At 44.0% G+C, this 18,629-nt stretch overlaps 1 pseudogene; it reads right to left on the minus strand.

Moving 5' to 3' along the window:
* Nucleotides 1-1,161: 1,161 nt before the first annotated feature.
* LOC142288902 (U2 spliceosomal RNA) lies at nt 1,162-1,367 on the minus strand (annotated as a pseudogene).
* Nucleotides 1,368-18,629: the final 17,262 nt, after the last annotated feature.

The following is an 18,629-nucleotide window of genomic DNA, read 5'->3' on the forward strand; positions in this document are numbered from 1 at the left end:
TTGATTGTTTGGTCTATGAGCTGTTATGGGTTTTAATCCAGGTGAATGCCCATGGGCTGCCTATAACTGTGTGAAATATGTAGTTTTACTGGGCTGGGATGAGAGAATCCATCGAAGCATGGTGTAGGGATTGTGGTTCCTGTGTGCTAAGAAGAAAGGCTAGCACCAGCCAGAAAGCCCCATTACAGCCAATAATCAACCGCTAGCCGCTGGAACTCGTTGCTCTAGATCATGTCAAACTCTCACCAAGCAGGAATAGATACATTAGCCCACCATCCCACCCAAAGAGCAACTTCTGCTGCGCAGCTGGCTTTCTAGGCAGCAGCGCTATTGTGATGTCAGCGGGGGACATTGTGACAAGCCAGTGTTCCGTCACTTCATGTTGTGCACTGTTCAAACGGAAAATACATCAAGAGGCAGACTACAGAAAAGCTTACTGACAAAGGATAGAGAGGGGCTTTCTCAGAGGGCTTTTTACAGTTTGTCTATTCCCAATTAGCCGTTTAAGTATGCTTAATGAAAGTACTAATTCTTTCATAGGCCGCCCATTCTTAGTATTTGACGTTCCTTATATTGCGGTATCAGGCTTCGCAGCAGGTTGCAAAACATTCATCACCCATGACTGTCCCCAATTGGGCTCAGAAGCTAAATGTCTATCATGACCTCTCTTTTTGAAAGTCCAAGAGCAAGCAAACTCTTCCTCCAGGAGAGGGAGCCAACAGATCACTAAAGACATCATCATTGCTCAAAGAAAACACCGAAAAACAATGGAAGCTTTAATTGGAGTGGAATCTGATAGACAGCACCTGATGCCAAGTCTGCATCTTCTAACACCTGCAGTCACTGCAGCAGCTGAATCCAATGTGTCCAAAAGGGATCTATTCTATTCAATTGCAAATGATCTAGATAAGACTGAGAATAAGATACTGCACGGGACATAGCAGAGTTGGTCAAGTTGAGTGGAGATGAGTTTGCTATTTGGCACAGCTTTTGCATCAATAAAGCAAGTAAAAGGTGTGAAAGATAAAAAAAAAGGGTGAAAGTGTGAAAAGTGAATTGGCCAAATTGAGGTGCATATAAAGTTTTTGCTTTCTTTCAATTCACTAATGAGGCTCATTTGAATCAGGTGAATTGAGTTCTGCTTTTGGAAACTCGGTTAAGAAGGGGTGCACCGGTCCTGGAGGTACTGCAATACCAGGTCAATGCGTGGAGTGGACAGAGCAAGATTTTTTCCATCTCCTTGTTCTAAAAATCCATTTAATATATGGTCCCTAGAGAGGGGACGTATCAGATATTAAACTGATAAGAACAGATTTAATTTTTTTTTTTTCTGTTTATCAGTAGGACTTCAAAATAACAAAGGTGATCGCCTCCCGTTGCCTGGGAACCGTCCAGGCACAAGAGGGCTATGTGTCACCAGAAGGCGCACACACTCCCTCAAGGCCGGCAGACGTGCAATCCCAGGCACCTTCCAGTACCGACCAAGGTAGCGTCCTCCGAAACTACACTTGATCTTAGCCAAAAGGCCGAGAAGCTATAACCCGAATTGGTTACGGCCTTGAGTGGCACCCTGGCCTATACCGGACACATCTTAGGGAGAGGGAGACAAACCCACGCCTACAGAAGACATTTTGTCACCCAAGCCAAACCCTTGAAAAGGCTGTTTTGCAGAGCAAAAACAAGGAGAATGGTACTTTTTGCAGCCGCCGCCCACTGCAAAGAATCTGAATAACTCCTCCTTTTGGGCACAAGCACCTCCCCTCCCCCTTGCAGTCTTTCCAATTCATGATACAAAAAGACGGACGGACAGGACAGGACAGGACCATCTGCCTGACTTTCCGTCACTGCCACCCTTTGCCATCCTTGCCCGTAGAAAGCCCTTTCATCATCCCCAAACCCTAATCTTTTCCCTTCCCTTCCCAGCTGCGTCTCACTCCCTTTCATTAGGAAGTGAGCGCAGCCTTTTCTCCGTTCTGCACATGCGCGACGTTAAACACAAATGCGCAGGCGTGCGTTCCATTAGCCTCACTGCATTCCACTCCCATACAGGAAGTGGGCACAGCTATTACTACGGTCGCACATAAAAGAACCCACGGCCACCACTGCACATAGCTGACTCCACCACAGGACACCCACTTCTACACCAACGCAGGTAAGACAGGATCGGCACCTCTATGCTCCCGTTACAATCAGGCTCAGTCACCATGTGATAACGCTCTCAACTCTTTAGTTGCAGGCTCCCCTTGCTTCACCTCCACTGGCTGTGCTGCCATTTCCTCTCCCACCTGGAAGTTATACTTTATTCCACTATTTTCCTGTTTCTCTCTTCCCCCTTTTCCCATAACCTACTTTTATCTGCATTTGTGGGGTATCTATATGCTATTTACATCATAGTTTTATTCATTAATATGGAAGGGAAGAGTGCCCATGAGAGTGTTGAACTGCGGAGAGCAAAAGATTAAGCTGCTCCGATTTGCCACCATTGATAAGCTGTTCTCAGTAGATACACATGCTATCCAAACAGCAGCATCCACCATTGCTTCAGCCCACCCATTCAGTGACAGCTCACCAAGTCAGCCAGAGGAGTGGTGTAAGGAATTACACGTAGGCACTGACTCCACACCTTCACATCACAAGAAGGGGGTCTACAGGCTAGTGCAAGAATACGAGCAAGTCTTCAGCAAACATCCGCTAGACTTTTGAAAAATAAAAGGGGTCAAACACTACATCCCCACAAGTGCACACCCACCCATCAAAGAGAGATATAAGCCAAATCTACCTGCACATTACCAGTGTACCAAGGACATGTTGAGCAACATGAAGGAGGCTGGGGTTATCCGTGACAGTTGTAGCCTCTGGGCAGCTCCGTTGGTCCTGTTAAAGAAGAAGGACAGCACCACTCCCCTGTATTGAGGAATAGCTAGCTGCATTGACAACTGCAAATTATTTTTCTACCCTTGATCTCACTAGTCACTATTGGCAAGTGTCCGTTGCTGAGGCAGACCGGAAGAAGACCGCCTTTGCCACCCCGATGGGTCTCTGCGAGTTCAAAAGCATGCCCTTCGAGCTGTGCAATTTGCCAGGAACCTTCCAGAGGCTGATGGAATGCTGCTTGGGACACCGAAACTTTGAAACGGTACTGCTATACCTTTATGATGTTATTGTTTATTCTAACGCAAACAAGATTTTAGGGTGTATAAAAAGGGAGATTAGATCCGATGATCCCAACGTATTGTTACCCCTCTATAAATCACTTGTAAGGCCACATCTGGAATATGGGGTAAAGTCCTGAGCAGGTTGATAACCATTGGTTTGAGCATGGTAGGGTGTAGTACGCATCTTCCTGCATCGGTAAAAGCTGCAGAAGTCCTTGAAGATTTCCGCTTCAAAGGCAGTGCCTTGATCTGTGAGGACTCTCTCTGAGTAGCCATGAGGTCTGCATAAGTGTGCTTGGAAGACCTTCGCTGCAGTATGGGCCATTAGATCTTTGACTTGTACCACAACCATAAATCTCGAGTAGTTGTCTACCATCGTAAGTGCATACGTGAGCTCACCTCGATATTCTGCAACAAAACTCCCTTTTTCGATTTCAGTTTCAGCAAACACTCCTCTTCCTGTAGAAAATATTTATCATTACCTAAGACAGTCATTCTAATGCATGACAATATTAAGGCAATTTAGTTAAAACTTGTTTTAACTCACCTTTAAGGGGATTGATGTATTTCATGGTCAATCCAGGTTTGTCAGTGATGGCACTGACATAATGTATGGCGTCTTTTTCGGGCGTTATCCTTTGCCTTTTCATTGTGAAAATCCAGTTGCCTATATCAAAGCAAATTCTACTACTTGTAAAGTATGCAGAAAATGAAATGTAGAACATATAACATCAACTGCTTAGGAACGCATCATAGGTTAGTACTTAAAAGGATATTGTCATGTTCTAGTCATAATGCAAGCTGGACATTTTTCATGTTACCCTGTAATCGCCGGCCTGTTCTAATGCTCACAAGCCAAGATATAGGCTCAGCTGCTAAGGCTTCCCTCTGCCTTCTGAATGAAAATTGAATATGTCTGGCTCACTGTGTATATAGCAGGTGCTCAGAAAAAATAAGAGTTAATTCAATAGAAATAGCTCTGGCACACTATAGTGATCAATAACGTAAGAAAAGAACTCTTAGAATGCTGAAAATTCTTTATTTGTGCAAAAGGATAATTCATCCAACGTTTCGAACTTGTTTTTAGGTCTTTATCAAGGATAAAGTTATCTAAGATCATAAAGGGTTACAAAACCATATAAACACGTAATTAGTACATAGTACAACATAACAGTACAATATATTGCTACTTGAGAGTACAATGGGTCAAATGACCATGATGCACATACAAAAAAATTTTCCAAAGCCATAGTGAAAACATTTGTACTGAGGAAAGAAAATTTCCACATGACCTATCTGGAGAAACATTCTGGATCAAACAACCAAAAATAGTCAAGCAGGTAAATACACACCTATATGGATAACAGGATGATATGTGTTCAATTGTATAGCGTCATTGCCATTAAGGTACAAATGGAAAACTTGCAATCCTATATAGTGAAGGAAATGAACACATATCATATCAAAGAACACAGGAACATGGGTGTGAGAAAAACCTCAATGTTTATACTTTGTTCTTTATAATGGTGTGAACATGTATATGTCTCAGTACCTTATGAACTTGAGAATTCTAGTGAGTAGATGATGAAAGCCTATTCCAGAACTGGAATCGGTAAATAATTGTAGGTGGAATCTAAATGAAAAGATGGTACAAGTGTTATCATGACACGTGGGCTATAACACAATGGACCGTGTGACAAAGAAGAAAGGAGAGAAAGAAGAGGAAGAAAATGGAACTACCTGTAACATTACGTGATAGTCACTGGTAAGTATCACTTGACAATTCAGGTGAAAAAGGATTCCTTTATTAAAGGGTTCTCAGTCGCCTCAGGATCATGAAATACTAGGGTAAATGATATGAGAATGGGTAAGAAGCACCACTAAAGGAAATATGAGATGCAGGACATATATCTATAAACCCCTGAACTACATGATAGAAATAAAAAGAAGAAAAAAGAAAAAAAAGAAGAAAGAAGAAGAACACATAGAATGCGGAAAGAGAATGGGTACAACTACCTGAGTTACTGCAGGGAGGCCCCTGGTAGGTATTGTGAGGGTTAGTGGAATTCCTTCACTGAAGGGTTCTCAGTTGCCTCAGGTTCGTGAAAAATGCTATAGACAAATAATGCCCGGAGAAAAGGGGTTCATATACAGCGAATAATGGTAATACAAGGTACATGTGTCCCATGTAATAGTATAAATATATATATATTGTACTAAGCTCTACACCAGAAATAGAAAGTAGTCCCTCTGCCTTCTGTCTAGGTGCCCTGAGTTATGTCCTGTAAACTGTCACAGTGACCTAGACACACATGTGTAGTAGGGGAATATCCCTGCTGAGATGCCAGTGCTAGAGCACTCGTTTGCTGTGTAGTTGAACGCTATGTGAGCAGTTCTTACCTTCAATGAGCAGAAGTCTCTTTTTTCAGATTTCAATATCTCTGTGGGTATCTGGCAGAAATATGGAATACTCTTTACTGCTAAGACCCTGTACACCACTCCCACTAAAGGGGGCTTTACACGCTGCGACATCGCTAATGCGGAGTCGTTGGGGTCACGGAATTTGTGACGCACATCCGGCCGCATTAGCGATGTTGCTGCGTGTGATACCGATGAGCGATTTTGCATCGTTGCAAAAACGTGCAAAATCGCTCATCGGTGACATGGGTCTCCATTCTCGATTATCGTTACTGCAGCAGTAACGATGTAGTTCGTCACTCCTGCGGTAGCACACATCGCTCCGTGTGACACCGCAGAAACTAGGAACCTCTCCTTACCTGCCTCCCAGCCGCTATGAGGAAGGAAGGAGGTGGGCGGGATGTTCCGGCCACTCATCTCCGCCCCTCCGCTGCTATTGGGCGGTCGCTCAGTGACGTCGCTGTGACGCCGCACGGACCGCCCCCTTAGAAAGGAGGCGGTTCGCCGGACACAGCGACGTCGCCGGGCAGGTAAGTATGTGTGACGGGTCTGGTCGGTGTTTGTGCGGCATGGGCAGCGATTTGCCCGTGTCGCGCAACAGATGGGGGCGGGTACCCACACTAGCGATATCGGGACCGATATCGCAGTGTGTAAAGTAGCCTTTAGTCACATGACCAAGACTGTATCTGTGTCCCTACAACACACTTGAGACAAATGTGTGTGTGAGCCTGCATTGTGGGGTATATATAATATATTATAGAGCTGGGAAGGATCATTCTAAGCAGTGAGCTGTTCCAGTATTTGTAGGAAAATACCCAGTAGAAGCATCAAACACAGCACCAATACCTCCCATCAGTATTCCACCACAGTGCCATGTAACCCATGCCCTACACTCCCATCTACACCAATACTATACAGGCACAAACTAGTATATCTGACTAAAAGCCCCCAAAATATGAAGAACGGCCTATAGTTGAGTGTGGATATAAAATCTATGTGAGCAGAGCTAGAATAGAAATCACTGATCGCATTGAAGTCATTCTGACCATAAATCACCATGATATCAAGGTGAGGAGTTGTGTGTTACTGCTGGGAGGAAAGGGTTAACAGTGGAATATTAAGGTGCATTTCTGTGTGCAGTGTTACTAGTCAATGTAACAATTCAGTATGAGCTGCTCTTGGTGCCGGGGGAGGGAGATGCTCTCCTGAGCAAGATAGATGGGGAATGAACATGATATCTATATAGTGTAAGGCAGGGGGTCTCAAACCAGGTGATCATGTCTGATCAACTGGTTACATTATGTCTGATTACCTTGTCTAACAGTTTTTTCTCCCCTTTCTTTACCTTCCAGGTTCCCATAGTCACGTGAAATATCCCTGTTGCACTTGATTACGGCTCACTATTCACTATAGGATGTCTTATATCTAACATCACACTCTCACCCATCAGCACTCTATAGGTTTGTATAAGGTATGCGCTTACACATCCGGTCCTCCATAGGTATTTCCACTTATGTAACACTATCCCTATGATCACTCATAACTCATACCCTTGTAGTCAATTACAGCCTCCTCTCTCCCCCCTCCCCTTCTCCCTTTCCATCTATAATTTTGCCAGTACAATATTAGTTTACATTAGGCACACACTCACATATTCCTTTCCTTAGTGATTTATTGTAATTCACATTCACATACAATTCTCTATGCCTGCCCCATTACTACATTCATACCTACTTGACCCTATCCTGATACCCCTTGTCTCACCTTGTTGGTCCCTACACCTGTTATCATGTCCTTTCCTGTGTCTGTCTTGTCACACAACACATTTTAGCATATAACTTGTGCTCCTTATTACCTGTCCTGCCTATTAGAATTATGTCCATTATGTCCATGCATGGCCCAATGAATCAAGTCTGTACTTCATATTCATGGTTTAAGCCTTTGGGTTCCAATGTGCCCAGAGTATATATCCAGAAAGATTCCCTTTCTTTGAGCTTCCTAATTCTATTGCCTCCTCTGCGTATGGCTTGGACATGTCCGATGACTTGGAATCTTAATTGGATCACTGTGTGATTATGCGTCACAAAATGGTGTGGGACTGGTAATAGAATCTGCTTACAATGTATTGTTGACTTGTGTTTAGCTCAAAGAAAGAGAATCTTTCTGGATATGTACTCTGGGCACATTAGAACCCAAGGGCTTAAACCGTGAATATGAAGTAAAGACTTGATTCATTGGGCCGTGCACCATGTCACCAAGTGTCCAATTGCATTGTCCAATGGCTCACAATGGTTATGCGTTTTCATTGGATGGATAATCGAAGCCATGTTTTTTTCCTTTCTGTTGGGTTTGTTGTGTGAGTAGCCTATAGGATTAAGTTGGTTACCGCAGGCAGTGGATTTAACTTCCTGTCTTTGGTCCAGTGGTAGATGGATTGTCTGGTCTATGAGCTGTTATTGGTTTGAATGCAGGTGAATGCCCATGGGCTGCTTATGACTGTGTAAAATAGTATTGATTCATGATGGATTTCAGACTACATGTAGATATCTTCAGTCTTTCTATCCACATCATTTAAATGAACATTATCCATGCAGCTTGAAATTCATCCAATAAGAGAAGCAACCTTGTACAACCAATCTGATAAGGGCACAGTATATCCTAAGGGAAGGTTATGGCTATAAAAGGGGACTTCTTGGAGTCACCAGGTTGTTGATGGATGTTGCATGATCTAGTCTAAGCTCTTAGGAGCTGGCTAGGGGATCAGAACCAGGATGCCTTGTGGACTCGGTCTAGGGACTTTGGCTTCAACTTTGTGCTTGGTACAGATCCGCTCACCGGTTCAGTTCCCCTCGGGTCACCGCCCGTCCCCGGTCCTACGGTTCAGCTGACTTGTACCACCTCCTGCAGACGGCCACCACCGTCTGCCGACCTTGCTGACAGTGCCTGGGCTCCTACCCAGACACTAACAGTTTCTGTCCTCTCACTTTCCACTACAAAACTAAACTAACTGCTTTTTCCCGCCTCCAGGCCTGTGAACTCCTCGGTGGGTGGGGCCAACCGCCTGGCTCCGCCCCACCTGGTGTGGACATCAGACCCTGGAGGAGGCAACAAGGATTTTGTGTGACTGATGTAGACTATCCAGGGGAGGGGGTGTGTGTGATTTTGTGTTTGTGACTACCTGGCTAGTCCAGGGCGTCACACATGCTATGCACTTGGAAGAAAGCTGTGAGAATTTAGACTTTATTCTCAAGAAACTTAACTACAAGGAGCATGGATGGTCAATATGTGGTGGTCTAAAAATGTTCTCATTGCTTCTTGGGCAGCAAGGAGGATATATTAAATACCCATGCTGTTCTGCCTCATGGCAGCCTGCTAATAGTCATTCATTGAAATTTCTGTTACAACCCCTAGAGGTCATTGTTATTCTTTTGAATTGCTGAGTTTCCCTTTAAGCTAAATGTATTCTGGGTAAGGAATGCCTCCCTGAGCTGAGAAGAAGCCTGCAGCCATTTTCTCTTTGGATTTGTCAGGAAAGGACATGCCGACTTACCTCTCTGTACATTCACCCCTGCCTAGTGTAATCCGGTGAGCAAAGCAAATTACATGTGTTAGTGATAGAATCCTAGATGGAAGAGTGTAGTAAATGCATTGTACATTGTACTTCTACACCTTTAGTGTCATCCCTGTCTTGTTTGTCTAGATAGGATTTCTATGTATTGCAGATGCAGTGACCTTTCACCTACATTCTCGTAAGAACTGCATCTCATGTACTGTTATGCTATGTTAACTCTGTATTAACACTGTACTGACTGTAATCATTTTCTTGTTATAGTTTTTACCCGTTTAAAACAGTATCTTGGATATACCGTATTCTGTCTTCAACTGCATCTTGGATATTCCTATATTCACTGTATATTCCATGTATACTGCAATCAAGTTCACGTTACCAGCTAATAAATCAAGGCTATTGAACTCCACAGTCTGTTTATTTGAAATGTGAACTAGGGTTTAGCTGTATGCTAGAGATTCACAGCATTACGTAAAAGAAGGCAGAACACATGCTTTTTGTGTGAATTGGAAAGCCAGGTTAGGACTCTTCACTGGAGCAAAAAAAATTGGCCAACAAGAACATCTTTGTAACCGGGACTCAAGAACATTGTTGCATAAAGCTTAGTTGATCCCACCTAAAGTTCTCTTGCCACCACTCCACTGTAAGCTTGGACTGATGAAGCTGTTTGTGAAAGCGCTACTGAAAGAAGGAGAGATGTTTAAGTACCTGTGTACCAAGTTTCAGGGACTGTCAGAATCAAGTCTGAAGGAAGGTGTGATGCCCTGACAAAACCAGGTAGTTACAGATAGGCCCCCGCACAACACCTTTCCTCACTTAGGAAACACACAGCCGACCTGAAACCCTAGTCACCTAGGACCCTGAAGCCAGGACCGAAACCAGCGGCCTAGCTAATTAAATGATTGAGGGCAGGATTATAGGTCCTATCCCACCTAAAGTCCCTCAAAGAAGACAACAGCCCACTGATAGGGATAAGGCCACCGCCAGGGCCCTTAGATCCCACGGGCCAGCGCCTGCGGGCACGGCTCCTTAGGCCATATCCAGCCGGGAGCGGACTCCTGAGTTCCAGACCAGGCAGTCCACCATACACAAAAACAAGTGCAGAGTAAAGGACAGCGACCACCAGCCTGGGTGGGGGACCTGAATGCAACCGGCCGGGGCGGCAGGCCACCAGCACCTTTGGTTTACCGAAAGACTCGTGTGATTCATTTACTGTGAGTAACCAAACATCCCCCTGCTTGCTCAGGCGCGCCGGCCCTTGCCATCACCATACCCTGCACAAAGACACTGGGCCCCGGGGCAATCATCCCTACACACGGAGGGGTTAACATCCAGCTGCCACTACATCTCTCCCGGGTATCCCATAACGGCAGCGGTGGTGTCCCACCTCACCACACACCGTTGGTGGCGTCACAAACTTAATACGGCCTAGCCCATACATCTACATTCCTCCTTTTATTCGACATGTCCGCGAGACCCCCGGGTCGAGCCACTCTCTTAGAAGGTCTGGATCCGACCAACGGCGGCTGCTGGCACAGGGGCAGCACAAAAGCATTTTTGTGGGTTCGGATATTCAGAAACCCATGAATGAAGGATGACGTGTTTTAAACAATAATGAAAACTGTTGAAAAAAGGGCTTGGGACTCTTTGAAAGAAGCAATAAATACGTTTCTAGGTAACAACAAAGAATCAAAATTTAAGTCCATCGTGGAGAACATGCTGAAACGTTTCAAAGCCTTGGGTTGTCTAATGAATTTGAAGTTACATTTTTTACATTCCTATTTGGACTACTTGTCTGAAAACCTTGGTGCTGGTGGGAAGAACAAGAAGGTTTTCATCGGAATATCAAGGAGATGGAACGACGATACCAAAGTAAATGAAACGTGAACATGATTGCCGGATGCTTCACAGAGAAGATCCACAGGCCTTCTATAAGAGAAAAGGGGGATCTAGAGAAAAGGAAAAAGTGCAAGAATAAATTTCTAATAAAGTTGCAGAATGACTGTACAATAAATAAATGTATTTTATATATAAAATTGTGAATATTTTTGGTTACAATAAGTATTTTTCTTGTTCATGTCACTTGTATGTAACTTCACACATGGATTGTACAAAATCAATATTTGATGGTTAAAAAAAAATATTTATTTTTTTTTTAAATCAGGACATTAGAAAACATAATAATCAGTCACTGGATTTGAAGTTTCATAAACCAAAATTTTACATAGCTGTGTAATTTGTCGGGCACCCACCGACAATAGAATAGCGCCAGATTTAGGAAGCTGGCTGAGGTCTGCAAAGTCTGTAGCCAGGTGACAAAATTGTCCAACCTGGGTTTCTTCCTTAAGTAGTCTCTGGTATGATGATATGGTATAATCCTGGCAGCCGGAGTCGAAATCCCTAGATTGCGGTTATGATCTCCAATCGGAATTGGAGCCCCTAGATTGAAGCCATGTAGCCAAGTGATCCTCTAGTTGAAGCCAAAGTCCCTAGACCGAGTCCACAAGGCATCCTGGTTCTGATCCCCTAGCCAGCTCCTAAGAGCTTAGACTAGATCATGCAACATCCATCAACAACCTGGTGACTCCAAGAAGTCCCCTTTTATAGCCATAACCTTCCCTTAGGATATACTGTGCCCTTATCAGATTGGTTGTACAAGGTTGCTTCTCTTATTGGATGAATTTCAAGCTGCATGGATAATGTTCATTTAAATGATGTGGATAGAAAGACTGAAGATATCTACATGTAGTCTGAAATCCATCATGAATCAATACTATTTTACACAGTCATAAGCAGCCCATGGGCATTCACCTGCATTCAAACCAATAACAGCTCATAGACCAGACAATCCATCTACCACTGGACCAAAGACAGGAAGTTAAATCCACTGCCTGCGGTAACCAACTTAATCCTATAGGCTACTCACACAACAAACCCAACAGAAAGGAAAAAAACATGGCTTCGATTATCCATCCAATGAAAACGCATAACCATTGTGAGCCATTGGACAATGCAATTGGACACTTGGTGACATGGTGCACGGCCCAATGAATCAAGTCTTTACTTCATATTCACGGTTTAAGCCCTTGGGTTCTAATGTGCCCAGAGTACATATCCAGAAAGATTCTCTTTCTTTGAGCTAAACACAAGTCAACAATACATTGTAAGCAGATTCTATTACCAGTCCCACACCATTTTGTGACGCATAATCACACAGTGATCCAATTAAGATTCCAAGTCATCGGACATGTCCAAGCCATACGCAGAGGAGGCAATAGAATTAGGAAGCTCAAAGAAAGGGAATCTTTCTGGATATATACTCTGGGCACATTGGAACCCAAAGGCTTAAACCATGAATATGAAGTACAGACTTGATTCATTGGGCCATGCATGGACATAATGGACATAATTCTAATAGGCAGGACAGGTAATAAGGAGCACAAGTTATATGCTAAAATGTGTTGTGTGACAAGACAGACACAGGAAAGGACATGATAACAGGTGTAGGGACCAACAAGGTGAGACAAGGGGTATCAGGATAGGGTCAAGTAGGTATGAATGTAGTAATGGGGCAGGCATAGAGAATTGTATGTGAATGTGAATTACAATAAATCACTAAGGAAAGGAATATGTGAGTGTGTGCCTAATGTAAACTAATATTGTACTGGCAAAATTATAGATGGAAAGGGAGAAGGGGAGGGGGGAGAGAGGAGGCTGTAATTGACTACAAGGGTATGAGTTATGAGTGATCATAGGGATAGTGTTACATAAGTGGAAATACCTATGGAGGACCGGATGTGTAAGCGCATACCTTATACAAACCTATAGAGTGCTGATGGGTGAGAGTGTGATGTTAGATATAAGACATCCTATAGTGAATAGTGAGCCGTAATCAAGTGCAACAGGGATATTTCACGTGACTATGGGAACCTGGAAGGTAAAGAAAGGGGAGAAAAAACTGTTAGACAAGGTAATCAGACATAATGTAACCAGTTGATCAGACATGATCACCTGGTTTGAGACCCCCTGCCTTACACTATATAGATATCATGTTCATTCCCCATCTATCTTGCTCAGGAGAGCATCTCCCTCCCCCGGCACCAAGAGCAGCTCATACTGAATTGTTACATTGACTAGTAACACTGCACACAGAAATGCACCTTAATATTCCACTGTTAACCCTTTCCTCCCAGCAGTAACACACAACTCCTCACCTTGATATCATGGTGATTTATGGTCAGAATGACTTCAATGCGATCAGTGATTTCTATTCTAGCTCTGCTCACATAGATTTTATATCCACACTCAACTATAGGCCGTTCTTCATATTTTGGGGGCTTTTAGTCAGATATACTAGTTTGTGCCTGTATAGTATTGGTGTAGATGGGAGTGTAGGGCATGGGTTACATGGCACTGTGGTGGAATACTGATGGGAGGTATTGGTGCTGTGTTTGATGCTTCTACTGGGTATTTTCCTACAAATACTGGAACAGCTCACTGCTTAGAATGATCCTTCCCAGCTCTATAATATATTATATATACCCCACAATGCAGGCTCACACACACATTTGTCTCAAGTGTGTTGTAGGGACACAGATACAGTCTTGGTCATGTGACTAAAGGCTACTTTACACACTGCGATATCGGTCCCGATATCGCTAGTGTGGGTACCCGCCCCCATCTGTTGCGCGACACGGGCAAATCGCTGCCCATGCCGCACAAACACCGACCAGACCCGTCACACATACTTACCTGCCCGGCGACGTCGCTGTGTCCGGCGAACCGCCTCCTTTCTAAGGGGGCGGTCCGTGCGGCGTCACAGCGACGTCACTGAGCGACCGCCCAATAGCAGCGGAGGGGCGGAGATGAGTGGCCGGAACATCCCGCCCACCTCCTTCCTTCCTCATAGCGGCTGGGAGGCAGGTAAGGAGAGGTTCCTAGTTTCTGCGGTGTCACACGGAGCGATGTGTGCTACCGCAGGAGTGACGAACTACATCGTTACTGCTGCAGTAACGATAATCGAGAATGGAGACCCATGTCACCGATGAGCGATTTTGCACGTTTTTGCAACGATGCAAAATCGCTCATCGGTATCACACGCAGCAACATCGCTAATGCGGCCGGATGTGCGTCACAAATTCCGTGACCCCAACGACTCCGCATTAGCGATGTCGCAGCGTGTAAAGCCCCCTTTAGTGGGAGTGGTGTACAGGGTCTTAGCAGTAAAGAGTATTCCATATTTCTGCCAGATACCCACAGAGATATTGAAATCTGAAAAAAGAGACTTCTGCTCATTGAAGGTAAGAACTGCTCACATAGCGTTCAACTCCACAGCAAACGAGTGCTCTAGCACTGGCATCTCAGCAGGGATATTCCCCTACTACACATGTGTGTCTAGGTCACTGTGACAGTTTACAGGACATAACTCAGGGCACCTAGACAGAAGGCAGAGGGACTACTTTCTATTTCTGGTGTAGAGCTTAGTACAATATATATATATTTATACTATTACATGGGACACATGTACCTTGTATTACCATTATTCGCTGTATATGAACCCCTTTTCTCCGGGCATTATTTGTCTATAGCATTTTTCACGAACCTGAGGCAACTGAGAACCCTTCAGTGAAGGAATTCCACTAACCCTCACAATACCTACCAGGGGCCTCCCTGCAGTAACTCAGGTAGTTGTACCCATTCTCTTTCCGCATTCTATGTGTTCTTCTTCTTTCTTCTTTTTTTTCTTTTTTCTTCTTTTTATTTCTATCATGTAGTTCAGGGGTTTATAGATATATGTCCTGCATCTCATATTTCCTTTAGTGGTGCTTCTTACCCATTCTCATATCATTTACCCTAGTATTTCATGATCCTGAGGCGACTGAGAACCCTTTAATAAAGGAATCCTTTTTCACCTGAATTGTCAAGTGATACTTACCAGTGACTATCACGTAATGTTACAGGTAGTTCCATTTTCTTCCTCTTCTTTCTCTCCTTTCTTCTTTGTCACACGGTCCATTGTGTTATAGCCCACGTGTCATGATAACACTTGTACCATCTTTTCATTTAGATTCCACCTACAATTATTTACCGATTCCAGTTCTGGAATAGGCTTTCATCATCTACTCACTAGAATTCTCAAGTTCATAAGGTACTGAGACATATACATGTTCACACCATTATAAAGAACAAAGTATAAACATTGAGGTTTTTCTCACACCCATGTTCCTGTGTTCTTTGATATGATATGTGTTCATTTCCTTCACTATATAGGATTGCAAGTTTTCCATTTGTACCTTAATGGCAATGACGCTATACAATTGAACACATATCATCCTGTTATCCATATAGGTGTGTATTTACCTGCTTGACTATTTTTGGTTGTTTGATCCAGAATGTTTCTCCAGATAGGTCATGTGGAAATTTTCTTTCCTCAGTACAAATGTTTTCACTATGGCTTTGGAAAATTTTTTTGTATGTGCATCATGGTCATTTGACCCATTGTACTCTCAAGTAGCAATATATTGTACTGTTATGTTGTACTATGTACTAATTACGTGTTTATATGGTTTTGTAACCCTTTATGATCTTAGATAACTTTATCCTTGATAAAGACCTAAAAACAAGTTCGAAACGTTGGATGAATTATCCTTTTGCACAAATAAAGAATTTTCAGCATTCTAAGAGTTCTTTTCTTACGTTATTGATCACTATAGTGTGCCAGAGCTATTTCTATTGAATTAACTCTTATTTTTTCTGAGCACCTGCTATATACACAGTGAGCCAGACATATTCAATTTTCATTCAGAAGGCAGAGGGAAGCCTTAGCAGCTGAGCCTATATCTTGGCTTGTGAGCATTAGAACAGGCCGGCGATTACAGGGTAACATGAAAAATGTCCAGCTTGCATTATGACTAGAACATGACAATATCCTTTTAAGTACTAACCTATGATGCGTTCCTAAGCAGTTGATGTTATATGTTCTACATTTCATTTTCTGCATACTTTACAAGTAGTAGAATTTGCTTTGATATAGGCAACTGGATTTTCACAATGAAAAGGCAAAGGATAACGCCCGAAAAAGACGCCATACATTATGTCAGTGCCATCACTGACAAACCTGGATTGACCATGAAATACATCAATCCCCTTAAAGGTGAGTTAAAACAAGTTTTAACTAAATTGCCTTAATATTGTCATGCATTAGAATGACTGTCTTAGGTAATGATAAATATTTTCTACAGGAAGAGGAGTGTTTGCTGAAACTGAAATCGAAAAAGGGAGTTTTGTTGCAGAATATCGAGGTGAGCTCACGTATGCACTTACGATGGTAGACAACTACTCGAGATTTATGGTTGTGGTACAAGTCAAAGATCTAATGGCCCATACTGCAGCGAAGGTCTTCCAAGCACACTTATGCAGACCTCATGGCTACTCAGAGAGAGTCCTCACAGATCAAGGCACTGCCTTTGAAGCGGAAATCTTCAAGGACTTCTGCAGCTTTTACCGATGCAGGAAGATGCGTACTACACCCTACCATGCTCAAACCAATGGTTATCAACCTGCTCAGGACTTTACCCCATATTCCAGATGTGGCCTTACAAGTGATTTATAGAGGGGTAACAATACGTTGGGATCATCGGATCTAATCTCCCTTTTTATACACCCTAAAATCTTGTTTGCGTTAGAATAAACAATAACATCATAAAGGTATAGCAGTACCGTTTCAAAGTTTCGGTGTCCCAAGCAGCATTCCATCAGCCTCTGGAAGGTTCCTGGCAAATTGCACAGCTCGAAGGGCATGCTTTTGAACTCGCAGAGACCCATCGGGGTGGCAAAGGCGGTCTTCTTCCGGTCTGCCTCAGCAACGGACACTTGCCAATAGTGACTAGTGAGATCAAGGGTAGAAAAATAATTTGCAGTTGTCAATGCAGCTAGCTATTCCTCAATACAGGGGAGTGGTGCTGTCCTTCTTCTTTAACAGGACCAACGGAGCTGCCCAGAGGCTACAACTGTCACGGATAACCCCAGCCTCCTTCATGTTGCTCAACATGTCCTTGGTACACTGGTAATGTGCAGGTAGATTTGGCTTATATCTCTCTTTGATGGGTGGGTGTGCACTTGTGGGGATGTAGTGTTTGACCCCTTTTATTTTTCAAAAGTCTAGCGGATGTTTGCTGAAGACTTGCTCGTATTCTTGCACTAGCCTGTAGACCCCCTTCTTGTGATGTGAAGGTGTGGAGTCAGTGCCTACGTGTAATTCCTTACACCACTCCTCTGGCTGACTTGGTGAGCTGTCACTGAATGGGTGGGCTGAAGCAATGGTGGATGCTGCTGTTTGGATAGCATGTGTATCTACTGAGAACAGCTTATCAATGGTGGCAAATCGGAGCAGCTTAATCTTTTGCTCTCCGCAGTTCAACACTCTCATGGGCACTCTTCCCTTCCATATTAATGAATAAAACTATGATGTAAATAGCATATAGATACCCCACAAATGCAGATAAAAGTAGGTTATGGGAAAAGGGGGAAGAGAGAAACAGGAAAATAGTGGAATAAAGTATAACTTCCAGGTGGGAGAGGAAATGGCAGCACAGCCAGTGGAGGTGAAGCAAGGGGAGCCTGCAACTAAAGAGTTGAGAGCGTTATCACATGGTGACTGAGCCTGATTGTAACGGGAGCATAGAGGTGCCGATCCTGTCTTACCTGCGTTGGTGTAGAAGTGGGTGTCCTGTGGTGGAGTCAGCTATGTGCAGTGGTGGCCGTGGGTTCTTTTATGTGCGACCGTAGTAATAGCTGTGCCCACTTCCTGTATGGGAGTGGAATGCAGTGAGGCTAATGGAACGCACGCCTGCGCATTTGTGTTTAACGTCGCGCATGTGCAGAACGGAGAAAAGGCTGCGCTCACTTCCTAATGAAAGGGAGTGAGACGCAGCTGGGAAGGGAAGGGAAAAGATTAGGGTTTGGGGATGATGAAAGGGCTTTCTACGGGCAAGGATGGCAAAGGGTGGCAGTGACGGAAAGTCAGGCAGATGGTCCTGTCCTGTCCTGTCCGTCCGTCTTTTTGTATCATGAATTGGAAAGACTGCAAGGGGGAGGGGAGGTGCTTGTGCCCAAAAGGAGGAGTTATTCAGATTCATTGCAGTGGGCGGCGGCTGCAAAAAGTACCATTCTCCTTGTTTTTGCTCTGCAAAACAGCCTTTTCAAGGGTTTGGCTTGGGTGACAAAATGTCTTCTGTAGGCGTGGGTTTGTCTCCCTCTCCCTAAGATGTGTCCGGTATAGGCCAGGGTGCCACTCAAGGCCGTAACCAATTCGGGTTATAGCTTCTCGGCCTTTTGGCTAAGATCAAGTGTAGTTTCGGAGGACGCTACCTTGGTCGGTACTGGAAGGTGCCTGGGATTGCACGTCTGCCGGCCTTGAGGGAGTGTGTGCGCCTTCTGGTGACACATAGCCCTCTTGTGCCTGGACGGTTCCCAGGCAACGGGAGGCG

This window comes from Anomaloglossus baeobatrachus, unplaced genomic scaffold (genome assembly GCF_048569485.1).
Source record: "Anomaloglossus baeobatrachus isolate aAnoBae1 unplaced genomic scaffold, aAnoBae1.hap1 Scaffold_87, whole genome shotgun sequence".
NCBI classification, from domain to species: Eukaryota; Metazoa; Chordata; class Amphibia; order Anura; family Aromobatidae; genus Anomaloglossus; species Anomaloglossus baeobatrachus.